This window comes from Enhydra lutris, unplaced genomic scaffold (genome assembly GCF_002288905.1).
Source record: "Enhydra lutris kenyoni isolate GAN:26980312 unplaced genomic scaffold, ASM228890v2 scaffoldscaffold5, whole genome shotgun sequence".
Classification (NCBI taxonomy): Eukaryota; Metazoa; Chordata; class Mammalia; order Carnivora; family Mustelidae; genus Enhydra; species Enhydra lutris.
Genome location: NW_019154089.1, coordinates 24,084,852 through 24,099,730, shown reverse-complemented (window position 1 = coordinate 24,099,730; position 14,879 = coordinate 24,084,852).

Sequence of the window (14,879 nt, the reverse complement as noted above, 5' to 3'; positions counted from 1 at the left end):
GACATTTACGAAAGAAACTGAGTAATGAAGTTCACTATAATTAACAATGAGGAGTGAAAATTGATTGAAAATCCATAGGTTGACAAAGCACACCCTATTTATCAATTCATCATTTGAACCGTGTCTCATTTAACATGTAAACACCATCTGTGTTAGTGCTTTCCTCTCCAAGGCCTAAAATTGTCGTAAGCTTGTTTCCAGAGAAATCAGCAGTCTCTGCTATTTAATGTAAATGGACAAGGCTGTCCAGTCTCAAGATAGCTAATGTAAATGGTGGTACGTAGAGTCTATACTCACTGAGAGAGTAGGTGAAATCCTTTGATGACTACGATCTCTTTTGGAAGACTTGGGAAACTACTAACAGTTTTAATAAGAAGACAAGAAGTATTTGATACATTTATTTTTTATATTTTAAAATGGCATACGTGCAACAAATTATAACTTGGTTCCTGAGCTGGTCATTTACCTCTTGTCTTAGTTTTTGTTTGTTTTTCATATTTACTGTGGTAAAATAGATATAAAATTTTTATGTGTACAATTTTAAGTGTACAACTTGGTGGCATTAAGTACACATTGTACCATCCATCTCCAGAACTCTTTACATCTATCCAAACTGTGTTCCTATTAATCTACTTCCTATTACTTGCCCCCCAGCCCCTGGCAACCATCATTCTACTTTCTTTCTCTGTGAATCTGACTATAGTAAGTACTTCATAGATGTGCAGTTATATATGCAGTTATATATGCATTATATAATATATGTCCTTTTGTGACTGGCTTATTTCACTTAGCATATCTTAAAGGTTAATCCATGTCGTACATGTGTCAGAATCTCCTTCCTTTTTAAGCCTCCAATATTTCATTTTACAGATGTATCACATTTTGTTTATCCATTTATCTGTCAATGGATATTTGGTTGCTTCCACATTTTGAAAGATGAATAATGCTGCTGAATAATGAATTATGCTGCTATGAACATGCAAGCACAGATAATCTGTTTGAGTCCCTGCTTTCAATTTTTTGTGTGTGTATATACTGAGACGTCAAATTGCTGGAACATATGGTAATTATATGTATAATTTTTGGGGGAATTGCCATACCATCATGGCTTATTTTTATCCAAAGGAATGCATACTGATTTTTTTGTGTTTTTGTCCTCATGTTACTCTCTTCATACCACCAGCACTACTCTCTCTCTCTCTCTCTCTCTCTCATTCAGATTGGTTTTAGCAGGGGAGAGTCATTATGAAGCCCATTAATCTTCATTTTTCACAGCAAGATTCATTTTATAGGACTGGAAGATGCAGAAATGGAACCACAGCACTTCGTCAGCAGCTAGGATTTCTAAATGTGATGCCGACTGAAAATTAAACACAAGAGACCAGACAGCAGCTCTAATAACTCAGTAATTTCTAAATAAATAGACTGAGATTGATGGAAATGAAAACAGTTTTCTCTAACAAGGGAAAGTGTGCAGGGTAGTAATATTTGCCTCAAATATGCTTTGCATAAGGGATTAAAATTCCTGAAAGCCTCTCATTTTCCCATCAGAGAATTTGTTTCTTCTATCAGTCAAATGGTGGTTAATTATCATATTTCAAGGAGCAGCTCATTAATTCATGAACTAAAAATAACTAGATATTTATGTAGGAAGATAACATATAATAACAGATAACTTGAATGGCTCTGCCAATGTAAATTGTCTTCCAATTTCATGAAAGTTTCAGGAGGTGATTGCATGCTAAAAGTTTATACCAGCTGTTAATTTCCACTTCAAGAATTTAAGAAATTTTGAATTTTGGAATGAAATAAATTTAAAACTACATCCCCAAAGAAAATCCTTCTCTTTCCATTTGATCAATTTTGTTTGGCTGTTAGGTGTTGACAAAGAAAGTTACAATCAAGGGAATAAGAAACTGGCAAGGAAAGAAATAAAGTATTAAAATGACAAACTAGGTCAAGGACCTTGAAAAAAGGAACGGGGGGGAAAAAGCACCAAGAGAACTGGGGCCCTTATCTTTTCTCTCCTCAATTCCAAAATATGTCCCTAATTTCCAAAAAAGTACATATATTTTTAGCATACTATTTAAAAACCTTCTGCTGCAGAGTTAACTCTTTCACACTTAAAATACTGATGATTAGGAAATATAACTTGCTTTTTTTCAATTGTTTTATTTAAAATATTTGGCAGAAAATACTTATAATTTATAGATTGATGGTGAATTAAAGAATAATGATTAAACAAAACCAGTACCCATTACTAAGCCAAGAAATATATAATTTTAATTTAGAGAAAATTTGATTGACATTTTAAAAATTTTGACCAATGTTAGGAGTATATTTTGACCAATGTTAGGAGTAAATTTTTCTAGCACTGACACAATTTTAACTACTATATTTAATTTACATATGAGGAAGTTGAGGTCATCTAGAAAGGGAAATTTTAAAGGAGGACATTAAAACTCAACTTGCATAACAATTTATATAATCTTAATATGCTAATTACCCCATCAAAGAAAATTCAACCAACTTCCCCAAAGATGTGTAGCACTCCAAAACAGGCATGAAAAGCTCTGACTTCTGCCATTGTTCCCACATTATCCTTGATGCCTACCTCTGAAGAAAGTCTCAGGCACTGCACAGATACATTACCAGTTATAAATCTGTTTGAACAATATAGTTTAATTAAAAATTTCCCTTTTAGGGGTACCTGGGTGGCTCAGTGGGTTAAAGCCTCTGCCTACAGCTCAGATCATGATCTCAGGGTCCTGGGATCAAGCCCCTGGGATCAAGGCCCCGCATCGGGCTCTCTGCTCAGCGGGGAGCGTGCTTCCTCCCCGCTCCCCGCCTCCCCCCCCCCCCGCCCCCCGCCTGACTCTGCCTACTTGTGATTTCTGTCTGTCAAATAAATAAATAAAATCTTTTTTAAAAATTCCCTTTTATATCTCTGAAACTTTAAGCAAGATAAATATTTGTAATCCATAAGTATAAATCTTGAGATTGGCCCTATGTCATAGTAAAACTAAGTTTGACTTACAACTTTCAGTTTTCGCTACCCCACCATGAGCACATGAAGCTGGGACATATGTTCTCTCACTTATGAGAACACACATATGCCCAGAACATTCTTTCATGTCCTCTTTTTCAGGTTTATATCCTCTTCCACTTTCAGGTCTTGGCTTAATCATCACTTCCTCCAAGAAGCCTTCCCTGATTTTGTACATGCGGAGTATGTTCCTCTTCTTCTATCCTTCCATCATTCCTGTGCTTCCACCATCCCTCCTCTCAGCAAGTACCAGTACAATATCATACTATCTTGTGATTGTCAGTTAACCTATTGCACTTCTCCTCACCAGATCTGCTAGTTTAATAACGGCAGAGATTTTACCTGTTTTAAGTCACATTATAATAAATGATCTAACACAGGGCTTGCCCCATAGTTGACACCTATGTATTGTGCAATGTCATTAACCTTCTCTGAATAAAAACATTCATTCTGTATTTGTGCAGAGAATTGCCTATTGGCATTTAGAAAAATTAGTTTATGATTATTAGCTTTTATAGCGTTGCCACTGAGTCTAGCACAGATAGACACATTTTAAAGTAGTGCTATATTATTTCATTCTTCTTCTTTCTAAGATTTTATTTGTTTATTTGAAAGAAAGAAAGAACAACAGGGGAGGAGGGGTACAGGGAGAAACAGAGTCCCCGCTGAGCGCAAGGGCTGGGGTGCTCCACAGTCCAAGGGGGCTCCATGCTGGGCTCCCTATGGGGCTCCAGGACCCTGAGATCATGACACTTAACTGACTGAGCCATCTAGACGCCACCCCTTGCTTTGCTATCCTTAGTGTACTTCTCATGGACTAATGGTTTTAATTTAGATTAGTGCTTGTCAAAATTAACTATGCATAAAAATATCATGGGAAACCGGTTAAAATTTAGAATCTGATTCTATGGGTCTGGAGTTGGGCATGCACCCAAGTATATTTCTATATTTTTAACAAGTTCCTAGATGTTATTGATGCTTCTGTTCTATGGACCACACTTTGTGTAGTATTATTTTACAGAAAATATTTTTTGCCATCTCATCATCTGAAGTTATGTCATTAAGATAGAGATATAAAGAAATGGTCAAAAAGCAAGAGGAGGAAGAGAAAGAGGAGGTAAAGGGCAGAGGAGGAGGGGGAGAATGGGAAGGGGAAGAAGGAGAGAGAGAAAAGCCATTCTACTAACCAAGGAAAGTGGCAGCTGCCTTCCTCATATAGTGTGTGTGTATTTATATATGTATATACATGTGTATATGTGTGTGTGTATATATATATACATATATACACACATATATGTATATATATATACATATGCATATAAACTATGCATTTAGGAAAAAGAAAGGCACTAGAGCAAAACTACCAAATTATAATCTAAGGCTTAGACCAAAATATAGTTATGATAAACATTGAGAATTTAGTGACAAGATGGTCAACCAAACACTTCTTTTAGAGCATTGATTATAATTCAAAGCTCCTGTGTTAAAGGATAGACTTTATAATAGCAGGGCAGAAAATTATTATTTATTATTAAAAAACTATTAATAATGAAGAGAAAGAAGCTGGCAGACAAAGCAGATTTTCAGAAAAGAATTCAAAATCAATTCACTAAAGTTGGAAGAAAATAAGACTCTGATGCACTAGGAGGAAGAATGAGAAGAAAAAAATATTTTTCAGTAGAACAATAGAGGGGAAGAAAACCAGGAAAGTGGGCTCAGGGATCTAAATTTTTTTTGTTTTTTTTTAGTATTTATTAAGGAATTACTGTAGTCCAGGCACTTTATTAGGTTTATGGCATTAAATATTAAATAAGCTTTTTTGGTTAAACATAGACATAAGTGAAAAATTACAATAAAATGTGTTACAAAGCCATATGAAACAGCATTTTATACTTAAAATGGGAACATCTGACTGCCTAGCTGGGGACACACATAGGAAAGGTAACAAGGAAAAAATATTTGACCTAAGTCTTAAAAGATGAAAAAGTGCCCCATCAAGAGAAGAAAGAACATTCCAGGCATTGGAAGTTACTTAAAAAGATGTGTAAACTGAGCCATTCTGGGGGTAATTAGTATTACTAAGCAAGGTAGATAATACTCTGTGATTATAGGAGTGTGTGTGTTTGAGAGGGAGGAGAGAAATGGACAGAGAGAGGAAACAGAGAGAGAGAAAGAGAATATATATATATAAATTCATTTTAGAGGGAAGAATGGAAGACACTTATATTTTATTGGTTGGTTAAGAGAAGTCATTTTGCAGTTAAACTATATGTAGCTTTTGGGGCAACAACTTCAAGCTTATTTGGAAAAGAGGAATACTAGTAGTGAAAATAGAGAAAAAAGTGATGAGAAGCATAATTTGATGCAGTATTTTCATATATGAACCTTTATAAACTATATACATTAAACTTTCAGAGGGAGGAAACAAAGAAAGTTGAGGAATAGTAATAATGTCCTGCTATAGAGACCTTGGCTTAAAATATTTCCCTTTCTGAGTTTCAGGTCACAAGTCAAATCACGAAGTGAAATTGTGTTACAGTGTTTATGTTTTCCTTTGAATTAAATGATATTAGTTATGAAAGTAACAATCATAAATATATAAACATTTAAATATATAAACATCTTATTTCCATAAGAACATGCTTTAGACAACCTCTAAAACTTCTTAGAATTATTTTAGGTGGTAGTAAAGGTACAATAAAACTCTGGTTTGATTCTGAATTCTTCTTTTACCTCCTTACATTTTTGTAATAAAATGATAGGATTAAGCAATTGTATAGTAAGTTGAAGAGACCAATCATTTTAAAGTGTAGTCCCAAATAACAATAATACCATAACGAAAGAGGAAAGAAGTATAAATGCAAAGTAACAGCTTTAATACACATGATTTTATCTTGTTTCTATCACCTATCAGCCAATACATTCCAACATATAACATAGAAAAGGGAAATTAGTCTGGTTTTGTAATTGACTTGCAAATAACATCACAGGCAAGTGGAATTCAATGGCAAACTACAGCAGACAGACATTTCTCATTGACTTTCATTAGACATGCAGCCTGATATAGAAGTGAGAAGATTGTGCCTTGGGGTTTGGCAGTGTCTTTCTGCAGGAAAACTAGCAGGAAAAGGGAGCTCAGTAGCTTCACATCAGGGAAATGCTTAAAAACAGTGTTAATTTTTCCCTAAATCATTGTTTACAGAACAAGGAGAATAAATAAGGGAAGGATACCAACTATATCATTCTCAAAGCTGTATTCCTGAAAATGACTATCAGTGTTTCAGTAGAATAAAAATTCATCTTTAGTGAAAGGATTTCTGTTTAGTCAGACTCATAGATAGATAGATATGTATAGGGTTGGGTTTTTTCCCTATTGATAAGTATTATCCACCTTTAAGTCCTGGGCACTGGCATTTTATGAGAATATATTCCTGGAATACTTTTATAATTCACATTTGCATAAAACCAGATAATGCTGACAACTGAGAGATTCTATTCACCTGTCAATGGTTACTGACTACTGTTATTAGTAGCAACACATTTTGCAATTTGAAATTATGTGATAGCTGGCATACTTCACATTATTTTGGATTTTACACATGAAATGAGTTTCACATAAATTTTATGTTACATTATTTTAAATTGATGTAATTCAATTTACTATAATACATATTTCTAAAGACACATTTGAAGATTTGATATCAAGTATTTTATTCTCAAAACTTGACCTAATTTAACCTCTCAAACTGAAATAGTTTTGTCCTTATCTGTTGACCTACTTGCGTTTCTCAAAGAAATTAAAGCTGAAAAAATTAAATGCTTCTATGGGATAATAATAAAATACTGACCTTAATATTATATACTCGGATAGCAAGTCTTATTAGAATTGTTACTTGTCTTTAATCTTAAATCTTTAATATAATTAGGTAGATTAATGGCTTTTAAATTTTATTAGCTGAGTAGTCATGTATGGTTCTTACTGTACACAGGGTCACCATAGTTATTTTCCTTTTAAGAATGTGGCTTTTATAGTACTTATCAAGATGATATTTTTACATAAAACCTGATACTATAGACCTATTTAGTACAATCAATAACTGAGATTACTTGAAAATTTGCTAAAAGCATATGCTCCCATGAAGAGAAACATCTATTTAATAATCTTCTCATTTTTACTGAAAAATCTTTGTATCTTTCTTACTAACATCTTCAAGCTTTGTACCACATGTCAAAGATATGTTATTTCAGGTAATAGGATTATGGATATATAGCATAAGATGTCTTAAGATAAATTACTCAGTAATCCTGACAGAAGAAATAATATGTCTTTTTTGAAGATTATTTTTGGTAACATTCATTAGAATTAAGTCTGTGTTTGCTGTTTTTCTATCCAATAATGAGAAAATTCCAGACTCAAGTAGTAGCAAGTAAAAAATATATGTTTACAGTATAACTGATGGACTAATTAAATTAGTTTTCACTATAAGAAATAAAATGACTTATAGGTCTCTTCCTCTAAATAAGCACTTTTTAAATACAAGGCTATAACTAAACCAGGGCTTTCCACGGTATCATCACTAAGAATGATAGTAGTTTTAGGAATTTGTATAATTAGCTCTTTAAAATAGATGATTAAGTTCTCATTATTTCATCTGAGAAATCCAAACTGTTAATACCAATATTAAATCTAATCATATTATGTCCTAAAACATTATTTGAATTCATTGATATGAGGGCAAATGATCATAAAATGTTCTCTGAAGTACATTACAGAGGAAACAAATACCCACCCTGCGCATTATTTCTGAGAGAGGACAGAGTATTAAAATGCTACTAGATGATAGCCCAGCTTGGGCTTAGAGAATTAATGAAGAACAAATGTTCTAGGTGCCGCCTAAGCATGCCATTCTCTCTATGGGATGACCTTTAGTCTTCCTCAGTTAGCTAATGAGAATTTCTTTGTTATCTTTCTTGCTGAAGGACCTCAGGGCCTTATATCATTATTGAGTGAACGCAACGTCACCTCAGTTGGCAGAAATGTTTCCTCTCTTGTCAGGAAGAGAAGTTTCCTTATGTCATCTAGAGGAAGCATAACACAGGGACTGGCAATTGTGACCAGACATTTCAATCAGTAAAGTCAATCCAGTGAAGATGTTTAACCTGCTGGAGTTGTTGGATCAGAATATTTAAAACTCTCTTGTGTCCTGGAATGTAGAAGATTTGTTATTAGGGATGAAGAAAAAAGTTGTAGTAATCTATACTCCATATATTTCTTATCTACTAGTCAATTTTATTTGATTAGGATAACATCTTTTTTTATGATATTATATATAGATAAGTAAATGAATACTTTTGATCCTTGAATTACATTGACACAGCCTATCTGACCCTATTCCCATATAGATTCAACTAATGGGAACAGAAACAGGGAAGAAAGGAGGAAGAAGAGATCCACGTAGCAGCATACCAAATAAGCACGACATTTTCCTTTTAACATTTGATTTATTTTAACAACAAGAACAACAAAAAAGCATTGGGGAATACCAATATATTGGTGTGAAAATAAAGATACCAGAAGGTGGTATGTAAAATGACAGCCATAACTTATATCAGCAAGTCTTTTGGAAGGCAGGTTTTCAGGGAGCTTAAACATTAGCTCTGACTCTGCATTTGAAATGCCTTAGGATGTGAGTTTAACTATCTCTCTATGGGTTAAATCCTATCATTTAACTGTTGAACTTGCTCCAGCCTTCTGAATGCTATCCAGAGACTTGTCAATATAAAGTAGTAGCAAAGAGAAAGTATAAAACCTCTGTTTTCTGAGGATTAATGGCATCAGTGATTAACTGCTGAAGTTACACAAGTTTGTAAATAGAAAATGGCTCCATGTTTTTATTTTTAAAGGGCTAAGTTATAAGAAGGTTGCAGCCAAGAGATTTTATGATACAGCCCAAAAGATTTGGCTTTAGGTGGCCGGAATAGATTTGGCTATAACAATGTCTAGCCTATAAACCTGGATAACAGAAACGCTTTCTGAGCCCCAGTTTCCTCTTTCAATGGGATAGAAATGAATTTTCCCCATAGAAATTGAAGTAGAAAAGGTACTACAGTTTCTAGAGGGTTAATTAAATGACATACAACATGAAAAAATGCTTTAAAAATTTAGGGTCTACCATCACTTATCAACATATAGGCAGTGTTTATGAATTTTGACAATTACCTTGATGCTCACATGAAGTGGATCAAGTTGACAATTTCGGTCCAACCATGGAGAATTTATAACTCATATACAAAATTGTGCGAAATGGCTAATTAACTGGATATATTACCCATGTTTCTGGCTTCTATAAACTTTGTACTTTAAATACCTACCCTATATGCATATGCTGGTATGCCTTGTTCTGGACAACCCAATAATATGCTTGCATCATCTTGCCTTGGCCTCCTGCTTCCCTAGTCCTCCTCCTAGCAATATACCTATCAAATGCAAACCAAACAATTCACATTCCTTGCCTCCAACCACCTAACTTACTGTGCTCTCACAATAAGACCACTGTTTCTAATCCCATACCAGATAGCTAGGGATAGCCCCTAGACCCTAGAGCTAGAGGACATTGTTCAACCCAGCCAATTCTAATCCTGCTTACCTACCTCACCCATCCCTTCCCATAGAAATCATAGCATTTCTCAGAAATCAGAAATCACAGGGTCTTTTCTTCTCTCTGTGCCTCATAACTGACCCAGGTACTTTCCTATGTGGATCCCCAGGTGTTTGGCATGCCTCTCCTCTTGGGGACTGTGAGTAAAAAACTCTTTTCAATGGCAATTGTTTCCTCATCTGTTGGACTTACTATATCTCAGATTTTCTATTAATTCACTGTATTTTAAATCACTAGGTTACTTTTATGCATAGCTGTGCTTAAAATTACTTTGATATATTAAAAGACACGCACAAAAAAATTATTTAGATAAGCTATCTTTTCCATGACCGAATAGTCTAATGAAAGAATTCAAAGGGGTAGTCTGATAAACATGTTTTAAGGTATTTTTCTATTTAGGTTGCCTTGTTTGAACTTGCCATATCCATATTATTTGAACCACTCAAATATTTACAGGTATAAGTAGGAGGAAGTTACTGTTTTACTTCATTTTCACTTACTCAGAATTTACTCAACAAATACTTATGTACCTACAGTGGTGCTAGACAGTCTTCTAAATGTTGGAAATATAATAATGATCAAAACTGGTGATGTCTCAATTCTCATAGGACTTACATTCTAGTGTGGAGACAATGAAAAGATAAGCTACTGATAAATGAGATACAGATAAGTGCTAAGAGAAAAAATAATGCAGTGAAGGATGATATATGTGGCTGTTTGTGTGTCTGTGTGAGAAATAGGGAGAATACGATAGAGTGACCAAGGACTCTGAGAATATGGTATTTGAGTAGGAATCTGAGGAAGTCAGGGAGCTAGCTTTGAGGATATCTAGAGGAAAAGTATTCCAGCCAGAAGAATAACAAGTGCGGAGATCCTAAGTGAAGAGCAAGGTCAGGGATCAGAATAGAAGCTGCTGTCTCTGAGGCATAATGAACTAAAGTGAGAGTAGGAGGACATGAAGTCAAAGGGGAAATGGGAAGGGAAAGAAAGAACAATGGGGCACCTGGAGATAAGAAGCCTTTGGAGCCACTAGCTAATATTTTAACAGAACCTCTTTGGCTGTTCTATTGAGAGTACACTATTGAGGGTTAAGGAAAGTACGGAGACCAGTTAGGAAGTTACAGCAGTCATTGAGGTAGGAGACACCATGGTGGCTTGGGCAAGAGGCTGACCAAATTATTTAGAAGGAAAAATCAAATAGATTTTTTTTAACAGATGGTATTTAGAGCTTGAGAAAAAGAGTCAAGGATGACAACAAAATTTTTAAGACTGGAAGAACAGATTTACTATTCATTGAAATGATAATTTAGGGAAGGGGAAATGGATATCAGAAGTTCAGTTTTGGATGTGTTAAGCTTGAGATTCTTATTGAAAACCCGAGTAGAGATCTAAAATAGGGAGCTAGATGGGGTGCCTGGGTGGCTCAGTGGGTTAGGACTCTACCTTCAGCTCAGGTCATGATCTCGGGGTCCTGGGATCAAGTCCCGTGTCGGGCTCTCTGCTCAGTGGGGAGCCTGCTTCCCCCTCTCTCTCTCTGCCTGCTTCTCTGCCTACTTGTGATCTCTGTCTGTCAAATAAATAAATAAAATCTTAAAAAATAAATAAATAAAATAAAATAGGGAGCTAGATATATCTATATATTTATATATCTATATATATAGTAGAGTTCATGGAAATATCCCAGTCAGATGTAATTGGGAATTCACTGGCATACTAGTTATATCTAAAAGCATCAGACTAGATTAGGTCACCTAAGGAGCAGGCATATATGGCACATGTTAATATATTATCATAAAGTCAATGCCTCTGTAACTACTATCCATGTCAAAAAAGAATATCAATACCCAAAAGCTTCCCTCATGTTACCTCCTAATCAATAAATATTTCACTAAGTATATTTTTTAGTTTGGCAGTTTTCCTTCAGCACATAAAAACTATCAATCCAAGTTCTCTGGATTTCATTTTTGCTGTTGAAATGGCCACTGTTACTCTGTTTCTCCTTTGATCATAGTATTTATTTTTCTCCCTTCTGGCTGTTTTTAAATTTTTATCTTCTTTTTTTCTTTAGATATTGTACTATGAGGTGACTACATGTGGAATTCTATTTGTTTCTTCTTTATTGATTGTAGGAGTCTTTGTGAATATTCAGCTTGATGTGTTTAATTAATTTTAGAAAATTCTTAGCCATTATCTATTCAAGTATTTTTATCTTATTTTCCCCCCTCCCTCTGTAGATCAAAACTTTCCTATTATGTCCTCAGAATTATTCTTCTCATCTGTATTTTCCATCTTTCCATCATATTTTCCATTCTCTTTGGGAATTTTTTTTAACATGTCTTTTATTTCTGTTCATTAATTTTCTCTTCAGTTCAGTCCAGTATGTTCATGATCCCATATCTTAAATTTTTAGTTTAACTATTATACTCTTGAGTTCCAAAATTTCTGTTTCTTGAAGATTGTCTGCCAGAATTCTCAATCTTTTATCGTCTTAAAAATAGCACATATATGTACTTCAAAGTTGGGATCTGAGGGCTCCGATGCCTGGGATTTTTGTGTGTCTATTTAATTGCTGCTGTTTCTGCCAGGTTTTGGGGATTGGTAGGTTTTTCTTTACTGTGTTGATCTCTTGTTCCCTTGTGTGCATGGTTATGATTTATTTTGCATTTACATAACTGTTTTTAAAAATATTGAAACCTAAGATGATCTGTTTTTCTTGAGATAATTATCTTACTTTGTCTTATTCATTATTTTAATTTCCTCTTGCTGGTATCTGGAACCAAAGCACCTCAATGATGGTTTAGAGATTAAGTCTTAATCATTAAGGTAATTCAAAGCTGAGCTTGAAATCCTTATAAATCCCTATTTCCCTCTTTCATTGCTAAGTTACAGTCATTCAGATCCAAGCCCAAAGTAAAGAAGGGTCACCTGGTTTTCTTTACTGACTGATACTCTATTCTTAAATCCAGATGACCTCAAAAGCATTGCTCAGCCTCTTAACAATCCCTATATACATAGTAAATGTCCACATGGGAAAAGCAGTCCTTAAGTACTGGACACATTTCTTAGAAATTCATACTCCCACCATGTCTTGACTGTGTTATCCTGGGGGAAATCTCTCTTACTATATAATAAAAATATATATTTTTTCCAGTTTTTCTCATTGTCCTCATTATGTGGATTGCTCTAAATCACCTAACTTCCATTATTAGAGACTCCTCAAATGTTGCACTTTTAAGTTTGCCCTTTTTCTTTTAGATTGAAGTCAGTTATGCACAAAATAAAATTTGAGAATGCAGTAAACTATGTAAATACAAATATGGCTTGTTCATGATAGTATGTACCTTTAAAATCTTTTTGACTATGACACATACCCCACAAAATACACTAAAAATAATAAAACATCTTGAAGCTAATGTCTTAATTGTCCATATTGGCATTTTTCCTTATTTATACTTTGTAAATGCAAGCAAACCTTGTCCATTATAACACTTTGCAAGTTACCACACAGTTTAATTTTTTTAAAGAGTAATTATGGCTAAGTAGCTGATTTGGATAACTTTCTCAGTTTTTTTCACTTCAAAACAAAATTCTTTAAATTCATTTTAACTTAAAGATCTTTAACACCTCCTATATTTGAAAGATCTGGTATTTTTTTTCAAAAGAATTTATTTATTTATTTGACAGAGAAAGAGAGCACAAGAAGGGAGAGAGCAGGCAGAGAGAGAGAGAGAAACAGGTGCCCTGCTGAGCAGAGAGCTGGATGTGGGATATGGGGCTTGATCCCAGGACCCTGGGATTATGACCTGAGTCGAAGGCAGATGCTTAGCTGACTGAGCCACCCAGTCACCCCTGTATGTGAAAGATCTTAATAGACACTGTGTCCATAGGTAGGCAAATCCCACGACTTTAATTAGAACTAATTTTTTAAAGTGTTATCTACTTTCCCATATACTTTTTGAACTGAGGTCCCCAGGAGTAACAGAAATTTCAGAGACACAGGGATCAAACTTGCATCTGGGCCTCAGTTCTGCCATTTAGTAGTTCTATGACTTTGATTAACTAATTCAATGTCTAAATTTATTCATCTCTTAGAATGGTGAGGCATTACCTTGTCATACAATTAATAGTACCTAACACATACTTATGAGACTGTTAAAAATATTGTTTATTTTTTCTGTAAAACACCAAAGAAGGTAGTGATTCCTTTTGTGACCTTCAGCCAGGTATTTATTTTTAGAAAACACTAATTTAACCAACTCTTTAATTTTTTTAATATAGAATTTTATTTTTCATGCAAAATATATGAACCTTTGTAATTTCTCCCTACATTAGACTTTACTTTTAATCCAAAATAGATAGAATGTATCATCTATGTTCACTGTGGAGAATGTTACATAATGATCTAGAACTTTAGTTCTTAACAAGAGATAGTACTTTGAGCATACTCATGAAGCTTGACTCAGAATAAGTAAGGGAGGGGCTCAAACAAATAGGGAGGGGTATTTGAAGCCTTTACATTGTGGAACCCACATTGCTATAATGACTAAGGAGTAGGAATGCCTTTCGGAGACCATAAATACTGAAGAAAGATAAACCTTCCATACGTCAGAACCAAAATGAAAACAAGATTAAAATGAAATGGCCTATGGTAGTTTCATGTGTTCAAAGACCATGCTGAGACTATTTTGAAACCTCTTACTCCTTATAAACCCCTCAGAATATGTATACCTTTCTATGAAATCCTTTCCATGTTTTAGCAATTTGAGGCTAGCTCTTGACCTGCATAGAAAGGTTGGGGAATGGGAAGAAACCTAAATAAACTTGACTCACTTCAAACATTGCCAAGGCCCAACAAATATCCAAGGAACTTGCCATCTGGTATTTGGAATTTGGTGTCAGAGAAAATATGAACAGAAGCTCCTTCAGCTGCCAAACCATTTCTGAATGTATTGGAGTGTACATTAGGAATATATTATAATACAAAAAGCAGAAAAAAATCTGACAATAGCTCAGACAAATAGGAGTTTATTTTTCTTATAGATGAGCAAGTAAATATGCAGGCATTCCAGGGCTGGTGCAGCTGCTCAAAGATGTAAGCAGGCATCCTGACTCATTATATTTCTGTGCCCGACAATCTTTAGTATACACTTCAGGACTTTTGCTTGTCCCTCATA